General features: G+C 41.6%; 1 pseudogene; it reads left to right on the plus strand.

Annotated features, from left to right (window-relative positions):
* Window positions 1–1233: 1233 nt before the first annotated feature.
* The window catches only part of LOC101754837, a 31495-nt pseudogene continuing 19963 nt past the window's right edge, over window positions 1234–12765 (plus strand).

The raw sequence follows: 12765 nt of genomic DNA on the forward strand, positions 1-12765 counted from the left end.
TGCGTCAGTTTTTGCTACTTGATTGCAGCAGTTTTTGTCATTCAAATAGGAAGTTTCTACTGCTTGATGAGGGGAATTGATGCACCATGAGGCCTATAATATCAGGAGACATGCTGGTTGATAGGTACGCTGTCACATGCTCACCTCCCCACTTGCGCACTCCATTTTTGCTGTGCTGAACTTTTTGCTGCTGCGCCTCATCGACCTTTGAGTTCGGTGTGCACCATACTTGAAGGAAAGCGGGATCTCCGAAACTGCTGCCACGAGACTCTTGCACGGGGCAGCAATCAGGTTTTTTGGCAGTGTCTACACGCGACCGCTTGGTGATTCTGCAACATCTACTTCAACATGTTCAACTACGTTCTGTGCAGGATCATATTGAGTAATTTCCTTCGCAATCCTGTTCTTGTCAGTATGTTGCTTGTTTACATGTGTTATATGCTTGCATCATTTTTTTATGTATGTGTTTTTCCTCCAAATAAAATCTGGACTGAATTTTAGGCACATATTTCCAACAGAATGTTATTTGAGTTAATATTAAATCTAAAGCCACATATGAGTGACATCGTTGCTATGCCTAAAGAAAACTCTCCTTGAAACCTTGACGGGCGACTGACCTCACCATGAGATTAGAGTCCATTAGCAACATGGATGTCCAAGAGTTCTTGTTAAAAAAAAAGATAGAATTCCCTTTGAATAATGTTTTCACACTCTTTTCTCATGCCAATAATTCCAGTTTGGAATATGAATGAACAGCACTAAATATATCTTTTAGTTCCCCATATTTCTCATAATTTCTAAAGTTTAGTTAAACAAGATGATGATTTAACATAGGAAAATGTTACTTTCTCAAAAAAAAAAATATATCATAAAAATTGATTCTTGCATTACATAATAAATGCATAGCTCTTTTGGTTTAAAATGATAAATAAACTATTTTTCATAATCTAGTAGTTTCATTTAATTAAAGAGACAATTCCCTCGATGCTACAAAAATTAACATTAATCCCCTCACTGCAATAGATTTTCGTGAACTTCCCTCAGTGCCATTGAAATTTTGATTTATCCCCTCAGTGCCATTCCATCCATCTATCCATCCATAAACCGTTAAGTGTCATTGGAAAAGATGATTTTACCTCTCCCGTACCTGGCCCCACCTGTCAGCTCCTCTCAATCTCCTCTCTTTTCTTCTCCGCCCAGTCCAGAAGCTCCTACACACCCAGGCGTGCATCCATGGACCACCGGGAGCCCATGAAGACGCTGGAGACCAACATGGCACGACCCTTCTCCTACTCCACCCCATGGCGGCAGGCGCCATCGTCCTCGCCGATGCACCGTGCGCACGGCAATGGGTACTTGTTGGTGACGCCGTCGCTGGGGAAGGTGCGGCCCCCGATCCACCGTGCAGGCAGTGGTGGAGCTAGTCCACCTCGCCCGCCTCGTTGGGCACCATGGCGGCAGCGGCACCAACAACCACGGGGGCTTCATCCGTGAGCACTACGCCGCCGTCGCCATCCAGACCGCGTTCCGAGGGTACTTGGCCTGCCGTGCACTGCGAGCACTCAGGGGCCTCATCAAGTTGCAGTCACTGGTGCGGGGACACAACGTTGGTAAGAAGGCCAACATTACACTCCGCTGCATGTAGGTGCCGGTGCGTGTCCAAGATCGTGTCCGGGACCGGCGGGTGCGACTCTCCACTACATGAAATCTTCCGGTCTATGACGAACCAAAAAGTGTCATAAACACGTTTTTTCATCATAAACCGTGATATATGATGCTTGAGTGACGATTAGTGATGTTCCTTATTTCAGTGCGTCACTAAGATAATGACGAATGAAAGTTCGTCCCGTATGTTGTCATAAACTTGCTCCTGCATAGCACGCCACGTCGGACCACAGTTCGACGTGGCATGGCAATTGTGATGAACTATTTTGTCATAGATTGAATCAGGCCCAGCTGTTGTTGGACCGAGCCCAATAATTGCCGCCATCATAGATTGATTTGGGCCCAATTATTTTTGGACCAAGCTCAATAATTGCTATCATCATAACTTGGTTTAGGCCCAATTCTTGTTGTATCAAGCGCAACATATGCTGATGCCATAATTTTATTTTGGCCTAATTCTTAATGGATTTAGATGAACATTTGCTGTCGTCATAACTTTGTTTAGGCCCATGAAATAATGGGTTGAACATTAGCTGTCGTCGTAACTTTGTTTAGGCCCACGAAATTTCGTGGATTTATCCCATAAAATTTTGGGCCCAGTTATTTTTGGGTGTAGAGCAGGTAGCACTTAATTAAAATATAATCTAATTTAATATTACATACAAATCAATTCTATAATTGACAGCCAAAATAATTCATACATACTACACATACAAATAAATGTTTCTTATCACACTTCACACATGATTATTCATGTCCAAAGAACAAGCACAAGCATATTATCCCTAAGAGATCACAAACTACTACACATGATATCTCTCTGACCAAGAACAAAGCTGGCCTAAGCAGCTAGAAGGACATGAGCAGATGCCTAAGAAACACATTGACCTTACCCTCTGAAGTTTAGCAGTTGTTGAAGGAGGTACTCAGTTAGTCTTACTATTTTCTTCAAACTCTCAATCTCCTTAGACTGTATTTTCATTGCTGCATCTGAAGCTTGTGCCTTCATCTTCAAGTTGCTCAACATTTGCTCCTGTTCAACAACTTGCAGTCCTAGTTCTGCAGCTTCTTGAAGCCTTCCACAAAAAACTTGAGATCTTGAGCTTGTAGTTGAGGCTGGCCGTCACATAATCAAGCAAAGAACTTAACTGCAAATCTTGAGGAACAGAATTTTGGTACTGCAACCCCAAGGGTTGTTTTCAATATTTCAGCCTACAAATGAAAGGAGCAGAAGTCAAACTTCAATCTTAAACAATGCAACTGAATAAAGTAAAAAAGGTAGGAGCAGGTTAATCACTTGTTTAGTTACATACCACGACATGTGATTTAATTTCAACAATGTAGGAACATGGAACTAGGCCCTGCACAATAAGTATTTGGTTAGTCATCTTAGATATAAGGAACATAATGTACCATGATCATAGAAATGTAGATGCCAGCCTTGCAGAGAGATCTAGAGCGGCCAAGGTAAGAGAAGAAGCTCAAATCTAACATAGTACACCGTGAAATTTACTATTCGCTAAAGAAATACTCCAGCGGCATGGGGGCTGTGGCCACCTCTAGGCGTAACTAGGCACTGCTCTAGACAGATATAAACTTGAGCAAAGTGCTCTCTAGTGAAGCAAATGTAGATTCAGATAATTGAAGGGGGACTACAGAGAAAATAAATGAGATTCTCACTGGTGGAGCTTGAAGTTGCAGTGGTGCATGGTTGAACGGGTAGTCGGTGCTTGTGCGGCATCCTAGCTCAACGGCTCAACTGTGCAAGCATGGGTGCAGCCGCTGCCAGGACGCCGAGATGTTCCTTCGAGACTGCCGCAAACCATGTCGCACCTGGATGCCTGCCGCCCGTGGAGCTTGCCACCGCCACTGAGGTACCCCACAACCGCCGAAGTCGGCCGCCACCGCAGACTTTATAGATAGCGAAGGGGAGAGTGTTGATTTTGGAAATACAAGGTGTGAGTTTGGAGGGGTACTGTGGTAGCCATGTTTTTATTATTTGGGGGGAGGCGAGGGAATACCAAATTTAAAGATCCTGCTTTCAAGTTCCTGGGCATGAAATGAAAATTTGGTAAGCTGCACTTGCTCTGGGGTCACTGACAAGATTGTGCACTCTTATCAGACCCATTTGTTAGTGAAGCTGGGTGCGTTTCATCTTGCATACAACATAGGTAGGAGATGAATATCTGAAGGAGGCCCATGCTTCAGTGAACCCAAGGGTGCTTCAGTGAAAGAGGCCCATGCTTTAGTGAACCCAAGACACTTTAGTAAAAGAGGCCCACTATCAGTGAACTCATTTGGATGTAAGGATTTTCTTTCTTTTTATCCTGACCAAAGTGCACTCGTGTACAAACCAAATATTTTGCATGCCTACTCATGAACGAAATCCTACATATTCAGCCCTATACTTATGGCAGGATTCCTGATTAGTGTAGGCCTGCATATTCTGAGCATCCCACATATATTCATGGACTCATGGCTACTGTAATCCTGTGAGGCATGAGCTGCGAGAAGGTGCTATAATATATAGGTGTTCTCCCAAGGCCTTTGCTCATTGGCTCTTCATGTTTCACATCGTTACTGGTTGTGGTAGGCGACCTACTTGGTTCTGCACCCTGTGAAAGGTGAGCTCATAGCTTCCACATCTTATTTATAGGTTATCATCTCATTGCTTGTAATTTTTATAGTTGTATTGGAAACTGTCTGTAGGAGGATGGCTGCTCATGCGAACGGAGTAGGCAACTTTGATGCTGTGCCACCTACGCAACAGGCAAGATTCGTTGATCCATATGATCTGCACGACATGGAAGAAGCAGATGAGGATGAAATGGAGGAGCTGAAGAAATCTGTGTTCGCTTGGCTGCAGGACCATAGTCACACTCGTGTGCATCGCCATGGTAACTTTGTGTGCCCTTTCTTCCATCTTGCTCACCGGAGGTAGGGTATTCGTGACATCCTGCAGCATGCGTCTGGCATTGGTCGCTCGGGTTGTGTTACCTTGGACTCAAGGGCTAGGCATCGTGCATTGGAGGACTATCTACGCTTGTTTTGCTGCATTTCATGCTACCGCAGGTATGCCGAAATAGGCTTATGCCATATCCATATCCATGGCCGTGTCTGCTGTCTCTTCGTTGCCATGTCCGTGTCCGATGCATTGCATCTGCATATTGTGACACTTTTGTGTAACAGAGATGACTTTGCTTTTATTGTCTGGATTAGTGGTTTTAGCCTGCCGATGCCTGGTGACAATGCACCAGTTTAGTATTTAAAATATGTATGGTTTCGTTGTCGTGTGCTGTTGATGGCAATTAGTGCACCAATTTGTGAACCGCAAGCGCACAGATCATTGTAGCTTTTCCCTTAGAGTATTCCATCTAAGGTTTATCAATCCGTGGATCGGCAGTGAACTGACTAGAGTTTTCTATCTAATCTAACAGATCTAATCGTAACATGAAGCATAGGTTGCATATGAAGGGTGACCTTAATAGATATGAATGATTGAGCAAAGATTGATCACATCCATAGATATCTATAAGACAACACTACTAGGGGCAATAAGGGCGTACCATCTTCTACTTGTAGCTCCAACCAAAGTGGTAACTAACTAACTCGTACCTTGATAAAGAGTCATCTCTCAGAAAGGTGGTTCGCAAGTGTCCTACTTTCTTGTGGTCGCCACTGTGAGGTGCGTGTTGATGCCTCTAGTTTCCCAAAGCTTTACCTCAAATGACTCCCATAATACACACCATCGATCCTACTCAACATTATGCAATCATTCAACCTTTTCCCTACCCGCATGTTGTCACCACAAGAAGGAAAACACACCGACGTCCTACGCACTACTAAGATGTATTCGCAAGACATAGACTAATCACCACGATTACATCTATTCCTACTAAGAACATATGCTAGCTAAATAGATGAGAATAAGCATGCATCATAGTAGATCAAAGTAAGCACAGTATTAGATTGATATCATCATCGTGTGTACATAAGCCTTGGTGATCACAAGGATCGGCTCTAGAAGTCCACCATGCCTTCGCCGTGCAGGGAGGACCATGGTGACTAGGGTTTATCCTAAGCCATCTCCTAGGCAATTTCGAGGACATGCAGCGGCCGTCAGCTCCCTCTGGTGTACGCCTTTGGTTTTGTCGAGTTCTGGTGGATGGATCTACGGGTTTGGTGAGTTTTCGGAGTATTTATAGTCTGGAGAGCGCGTGGTAGAAATTGGAAGGCAAGAGAAGCAAGGAAATCCCCAGGCCGATCGGCCTGGGGGGGTCCAGGCCCATCGGCATGGCCCTTCCTTTTATCCCCTCGCGCCGAACTTTGTTGCCAAGTCTCCTCTGATGTTCTGCAAGTTTAGTTTTGTATGCATGTGGGCCTAGCACAACGATAGCTTCGGGATGAGATTGATCTTTGATAACCTTCAAAATCTTCGCTTGATCTTCTTTGATCCTGAAGTGATACTTGTCATATCTTCACAATCTTAGCCCTTAAGTAATCTTAGAGGAGTGCTTGCCAAAAATGAGCATTGGAGGGGGCCAGAAGACCCGTGTCCAATCAGCTTAGGCTTCACCAGGCTGATCGGCCTGGGCTCTTTCTGAGCCTACTAGCCTTCATCTTTGACAGGTTCATTGCTCGTTTGGGGCTTTATTCAAAAAATATACTTTTAGGTCCAATTTCCTGCAAAACTAGAATGTCCTCCAAAATACAATGCATATGTGAAATTGAGGTTATTTCTGGTGCCAAGTGGTAGGTTAGTATTAGAATATGTATGAAAACACCACTTAAATGGCACTAAAAGTGTGTCAATAACGAGCGTCAACAATTCCCCCATGCTTAAATCTTGCTTGTCTTCGAGCAAGTCCAGGATACTTGCTTAATCAAGAAATCAACACTGCCCTTTGATGTCATCACTGCACTCAGTTATACATAACAAGACACATTGCTCTCTCAAGTATTTAGCATTTAAAGTTCAAGTTGTGACCGGCTACTTTTTTATCATGGAAGATAGACTAGCAACAAAGAACATGCCATAATAAAAATAAATACAATGTTCTTGAACTTACGTGAACTTCAGACCTTTAGCTTATTCCATCATGAAAAGTTTTTCAAAAATATGCAAATCCAACATAAGTGAAATTCTCTTGCAAAAATTTATGGAAACACTCATCTCATCAAGTCACTCAAGCCTATACTAGATTATTTTCAACCTATTCTACTCATATATGAAGGTGGAAGGCTTATGTGGAGCTTGGTGGGTAAAAACAATCATAGCAAAATATTATATGTGAAATATTGTCAAACTAAGAGAGAGATCTATTAGGATCATTGTGACTTATCAAAAAGACCATGGAAAATAAATGTTGGAGAGGGAGAGGGGTGAAACACACATATTTAGATAAGTAGACATGTGCAAGTGGTAAATGAATGATCCCAAGGCAGAAATGAAGTCCTCATTATCGGATTGCACATGGTTGGAAAATGAGCATTGGGAAATTTAATGAGGCTCAAAGAACTGAGGAGCATTTTATTATTTTTTTTATTATTACTTTCTTTTTCAATCCTTTTTCTTTTCTTTCTTCTTTCTTTCTTTTTCCACATTTTTCTCTCTTTTTCCTCATTTGTTTTTCATTTTTCTCCTACGAACTTCTTGCAACATTGTACTTTACTCGGTAGCAGTCAGAGATAATACGATAACTCCTCCCTCATGCTTAGACGATGCTCATCCTCGAGCATGAAAAGGAATAAAGATAAACTTCTCATGTAAGTACCAAAATCTTCGATCTTCTACAAAAAAATATGTTATTTCCACGCCAAATTTCAGAGGGAACAAAGGGGGAAACACTTCGCCGATCGGCCTAAGGGTATCCAGGCAGATCGGCCTGGCCCCTTCTGGCCTCTATTTTCTTCGCTTTTTATTCTCTGTACTGGTGGATGCCTCCAGGTCTTGATTTTCTTGAAAAGGCACTTACTAATCTTTTGATTCTTTGTTGGAATATTTCTCCATACTCAATAATAGGTTGTGGTCAAGGAGGTAGTCACAAAAAATAGAGAGCAATTAGTCAAGTCATATACAACATTGTGTAGGTAAAATAAAGTGGCAACCTTCATCATTTTTCTATAAGCAAGATTATACCAAAATTATTAACAGTGTCATGAGCACAAGGTGATGGTGATCATGATTTAAAGAAAACAAAAACTAGGTTGTACTCCTAGTAGCCATGTTATTATCGAGAGATATACAAAGGTTGCATCGAGTCTATGGTTGAAGGCTTATATACACAGACATTTAGAAAGAGATGGGAGAAGGTTGCGGAAGAATTTACCATCCTTTTGATGCTTGTAATGATGTGTAACACAACTTCCCCATGCTTAAGCATTGTGCTTAGCATGGAAGAAGAAAAATGAGCATCTTCTGGCGACAGTGATCCTTGTATTCTTCGTCCACCAAGTCCTCCCCCATGTTTAGCATTGTGCTAGGCATGGAAGAAGAAGATGAAGCTTTTTGTGATTGTTGAAATCCTTGTTCTCAGCGTCTGGAGCTTGTTTTTATGGTTCTTCACCTTTGTTGCCTTTATTGTCCTTCAATTTCTTCTCTTTTCACAAAAACACTTCACCATGCCTATAAAACAATTCAATTACACAAACTACCCACAAGGTGTTTGCCGGGAGTAGAAGCAATTGCCAACAAACCAACAACACTTGTGGCATAGATAATCCAGTGAAATACAAAAAAACCTAATTAGTGTACGTGAGTGCAAGTGTGAATGCAAATGATAGGTAGGATCATAAACAAAGACATTGTTTGCACCAAGTTCTAAGCACCATGCTTACAACTAGGTTGCTAAAATTCTCTATAGACATCAAAAAATTATTAATCAAGGTTAAACACCATGCTTATCCCAAGATCAATAACTCTTTCCAGCACAAGAAAAATAGAGCGCATTGCAAAGCTTAAAGACCAACCAATGCAATATGGAGATGATATGTAAAACTAGCAAGGTTTATTAAACTGAATGATGATGGTCTACAACCAAGCCTAAACACCATGTTTACACAAGATTGCAAAGGAAAATGCCGTGCAAGGATTAACAAAGATATGAAAGCGTTCATCATAAAGTTCTAGGAAAAAGCCAAGCTAACACATGAATGATGGCAAAAATGCAAATGCACATGCAAAAGGGTTAGCAAAAACAGGGGCTAGCAAAGTCGAAAATACTATTGATTTTGTTCTACAATTAGTTGAGTCAAAAAGAATTGCTTAGAATGACAAAGCAAGGCTGGCCACTTCATTAGAAGACAAGAAATGTTAACAACAAAATCATTCATCGAAAAGCCCCAACAACTAAACTGACAAGGCTCAGGGTAGGTTCACAGGTTTCTTATATTTTTAGTTTCAAACAAGAATTTTGAAGAGAGAAATCAAGCATAGAAATTCTAACTAAGGGGATTTTAAAAAATAAAAAGGAAAAGAAAGGGCTTATTTTTTTGGATGAATAGCAAAAACCTATGATTTTAGGGTGGCTCTGGATGAGGGTGTAGTGTAAATGGTTTTTGGATTATGAAGAGTGGCTTTGGTAAAAGGCTTAGTCAAAACATAGGCAAAAACAACCCAGGCCGATCGGCCTGGTGTGGTCTAGGCCGATCGGCCTAGGCCACTTTTGTCTCTATTGGCTCTAGGTTTTTTGGGGATGGTGTGGAGTTGATAGGAAGGTTTAGGTGCAAAAGGTTTTGATGAAAACAAGATGAAAAATGAATTGCAACATGAGGTAGATTAACAAAATGATATGACATGATATGGAGGTGGTCTAAAACAAAATAAAATTTAGCCTAAATTAACTAGCCACAAGTTTAGAATCAAAGGGTGGTGCCATAATTCATATTTCTCTCTAAAAAGACACAAAGGAAAGACTCTAAACACTAAAAGCACACAAAAAGGGTCTATAAGTTTTCCAAAATAAAATAACAAAGCGCTCTCTCAATATTATTTAAAGGATACAACATGTGGTTGCAGAATTTGTTAGAGCAACGGTACAATGTTACTTGATGGTTTGATTAAAAAGCATAATATAGACCATCATCTTAGTAAAGAAAATGAATAAAAAGACAGGTTGCCTCCCAAAAGCACTGTAGTTAAAATCATATAGCTAGACTTCTCACCTCGATAATGTAGCCTGCTTGTGTCTTCATGTGCCAAAGCTCTGGAGGTTTTTATGTTGTTCTAAGATTCTAAGTTTGATCATGTACACTTGATGAAATCATTTCCAAGCTCCTCTTCATTGTTGTCATCCTAATCTCCTCCGTCTTGTTCTCATCGCCTTGCTGGTGCCTCTTCTTCGTTGATTTTACCATGTATCTAGAATAGAACATATACCGAAATATGGCTCTATTGAAAATTTTATGAAATTACCTTTCCAATGAGTGGTCATTCATCTAAACGGATTTCAAATGAGAGAGTTATGCCTATTTTATTTTAGCACTGCGTGCAGTCAGGAACTGATTTCAGCACGCGCGACATTCGATGATTTGGCCATAATTGTTTGTAGGAATGTCCGATTGCGTTGATTCTTGATTCGTTGGAACCTAGACTTCATGGGGCTCCAGAATGTCAAAAAATATTCTACTTTTTTCTCCTGAGGTCATGCAAAAGTTTGATGACAACAGTAGCTTCTTGTGAATTGATCCAGAGATGCTGATGATCTTGATCTTGTGGTCTTTGGGGCATTATGTCACACATCCTTTGGCTTCAAGGTCATCACCATTGCTGCCCTAGCAAGTATCTTGGTGGTAATGATGCACCTTCTCCATAATTCTTGCTCTAGCCAAGGTGCCAAGATCAGAGGAGGCTCCTGCGCTTTGTGTCGATGATCTGTGTAGTTTTCTTCCTTGATCGCATCACTCAATTAGAAGCTTTTGAGCATCCCACTGGAGAAGATTGGTAGTGTCATGGTACTTCTAGTCTTGTTTTCTCTAGTCTTGATCAACTCCAAATCGTCACCTTTTGTGCAGAGAGGTTCTCCAATCTTTCTTTGCTTGACATGGTTGCCTACATCATCATCACCTCCTTCGTCGCTCTTTGCTGCTGCCTCTTCTCCATTGGATTCCACTGCGTCCATTTCAGAACATATACCAAACTTCTACTCCATTGCAAAGTACATCAAATACCCTTTCCAAATAGTGGTCATTCACCCAAAACAGATTCCAGATGAAAGAGGTTCTGTCCCGAGTGAAATATTTTATCATAACTCCTTGTATAGACTTCCAAAATTAGCAATTCTTGTTGCATTGGAAAGAAGACTTGATGGAGCTTCTGAATATTCTATTTTCCTTTATTGTACATCTCTGATCATGGGCAGAAAATTGATCACAACAGCAACGTTCAACCTAAGATGTTGATGATCCAACTTGCAACATTTTGGGCATGACCCAACACCTATTACTTGAATAAAAAATCTCTAAGAAACATTAGGGAGTGTTTGGATCCTAGAGCTAAAGTTTAGTCCGTGTCACATCGGATATTCGGATGCTAATTAGGAGGACTAAACATGAGCTAATTACAAAACTAATTGCAGAACCCCTAGGCTAAATCGCGAGACGAATCTATTAAGTCTAATTAATCCATCATTAGCGAATGTTTACTATAGCATCATATTGTCAAATCATGGACTAATTAGGCTTAATGGATTCGTTTAGTGATTTAGCCTAGGGGTTGTGAAATTGGTTTTGTAATTAGCCTATGTTTAATACTCCTAATTAGTGTCCAAACATTCGATGTGACAAGGACTAAAATTTATTCCGGGGTTCCAAACACCCCCTTAGTCTTAAAAAAAATTAATTGACACAATGACAAACCTTGTTTAGAATCATTTGTATCGTCTTCATTGATGTGGACTCAATAGCAGATGTTGGGCCACTAACAGAGTTAGCACCTGTTGCTAAAGAGTTGAGCTCGATGTTGTTATCATCTTATCGGAGAGAATTGAGAATTGAAAGTCCATGTTCGATCATCCGGCATCTAGTATTTGCCTGCTTTCAAGGATGCAAACAAGAAAAATAGGGTATATGCAATAAACAGAATTAGGGTTAGTTTGAAATATTAGATAGATCGCCCCAGGGTTTGAGTTGCCAATCCTCGACAATGGTGCCAGAAAAGCTTGTTAACAGCAGTTAGCGCGTCAATTTATGAACGTGCACGCCACTCGCCAAATTATGGGTCTAGGCCCGAGTCGAGACTGGCAAGTGCGGTACCATACCTGTCGTAGGATAGAGTATCAGTGTAGGGGGAGTGGTGCTGACCTTTTTCCCCCTGATTTGCTTTTGCCCCCGATTGGCCCCGGTGGGAGTGCTTCATATTTCTGGGGTGGTCCTCTGTGGGGGATTGCATCTTAGCCCGGATGCAGGATGGTATCATAACTCCGAGGTTCATTGCTCGGTCGGGTGATGTTTAGTCGGCTGATCCCCGATTGTTTGACTCCGAGATGGGTCCAGGTGTACACACTCTGCAGAGTTAAAACTATACGTATAGCCACATCCTCGGTCATAGATAGCCCTATGTCGCGATGACTCTCCATTGTTTTTGGGAAATCTCTACCTCCCCCTTATAGCTACTTTTGTGTTGTGAGCTACAATTGAAGTTGGGAAGAGGGGAAGTTGATCTCTTTCCCTTTAGGATTCGGCTATAGTTGTTGAGAGGCGAAGAGAGGGAGTCTTTGCTTCGACTCTAGTATGGAATTAGGATGTTTGTGATAGGGACCCTGTCGAGGCAGGTGTACCTGATGTGTTGAGAGATTGGGATGATGGATATGGAGTTTTATTCTTTATGCTTGCTGTCGGAGTTACAGATCCGGCAGTCCACCAGGGGGTAATCCAAGTGGTTGATTTGTAGGTGAGGGCGATTGCGAAACCAAGAACTCAAAGGTGATTGTGAGAACACAAAGGGGACACAGAGGTTTGAGACAGGTTTGGGCCACGCAAGAGTGATACCCTATGTCCTGTATGCTGGTGGATTGTATTGCTCAATGATTCGATGGGGTCCGTTGTTTATTTCGTTGCCCTTAGGGGGCTCCCTTTGCCGCCTTATATAGTCTGACGACTAAT

The sequence above is a fragment of the Setaria italica genome, chromosome VIII (genome assembly GCF_000263155.2).
Source record: "Setaria italica strain Yugu1 chromosome VIII, Setaria_italica_v2.0, whole genome shotgun sequence".
NCBI lineage: Eukaryota > Viridiplantae > Streptophyta > Magnoliopsida > Poales > Poaceae > Setaria > Setaria italica.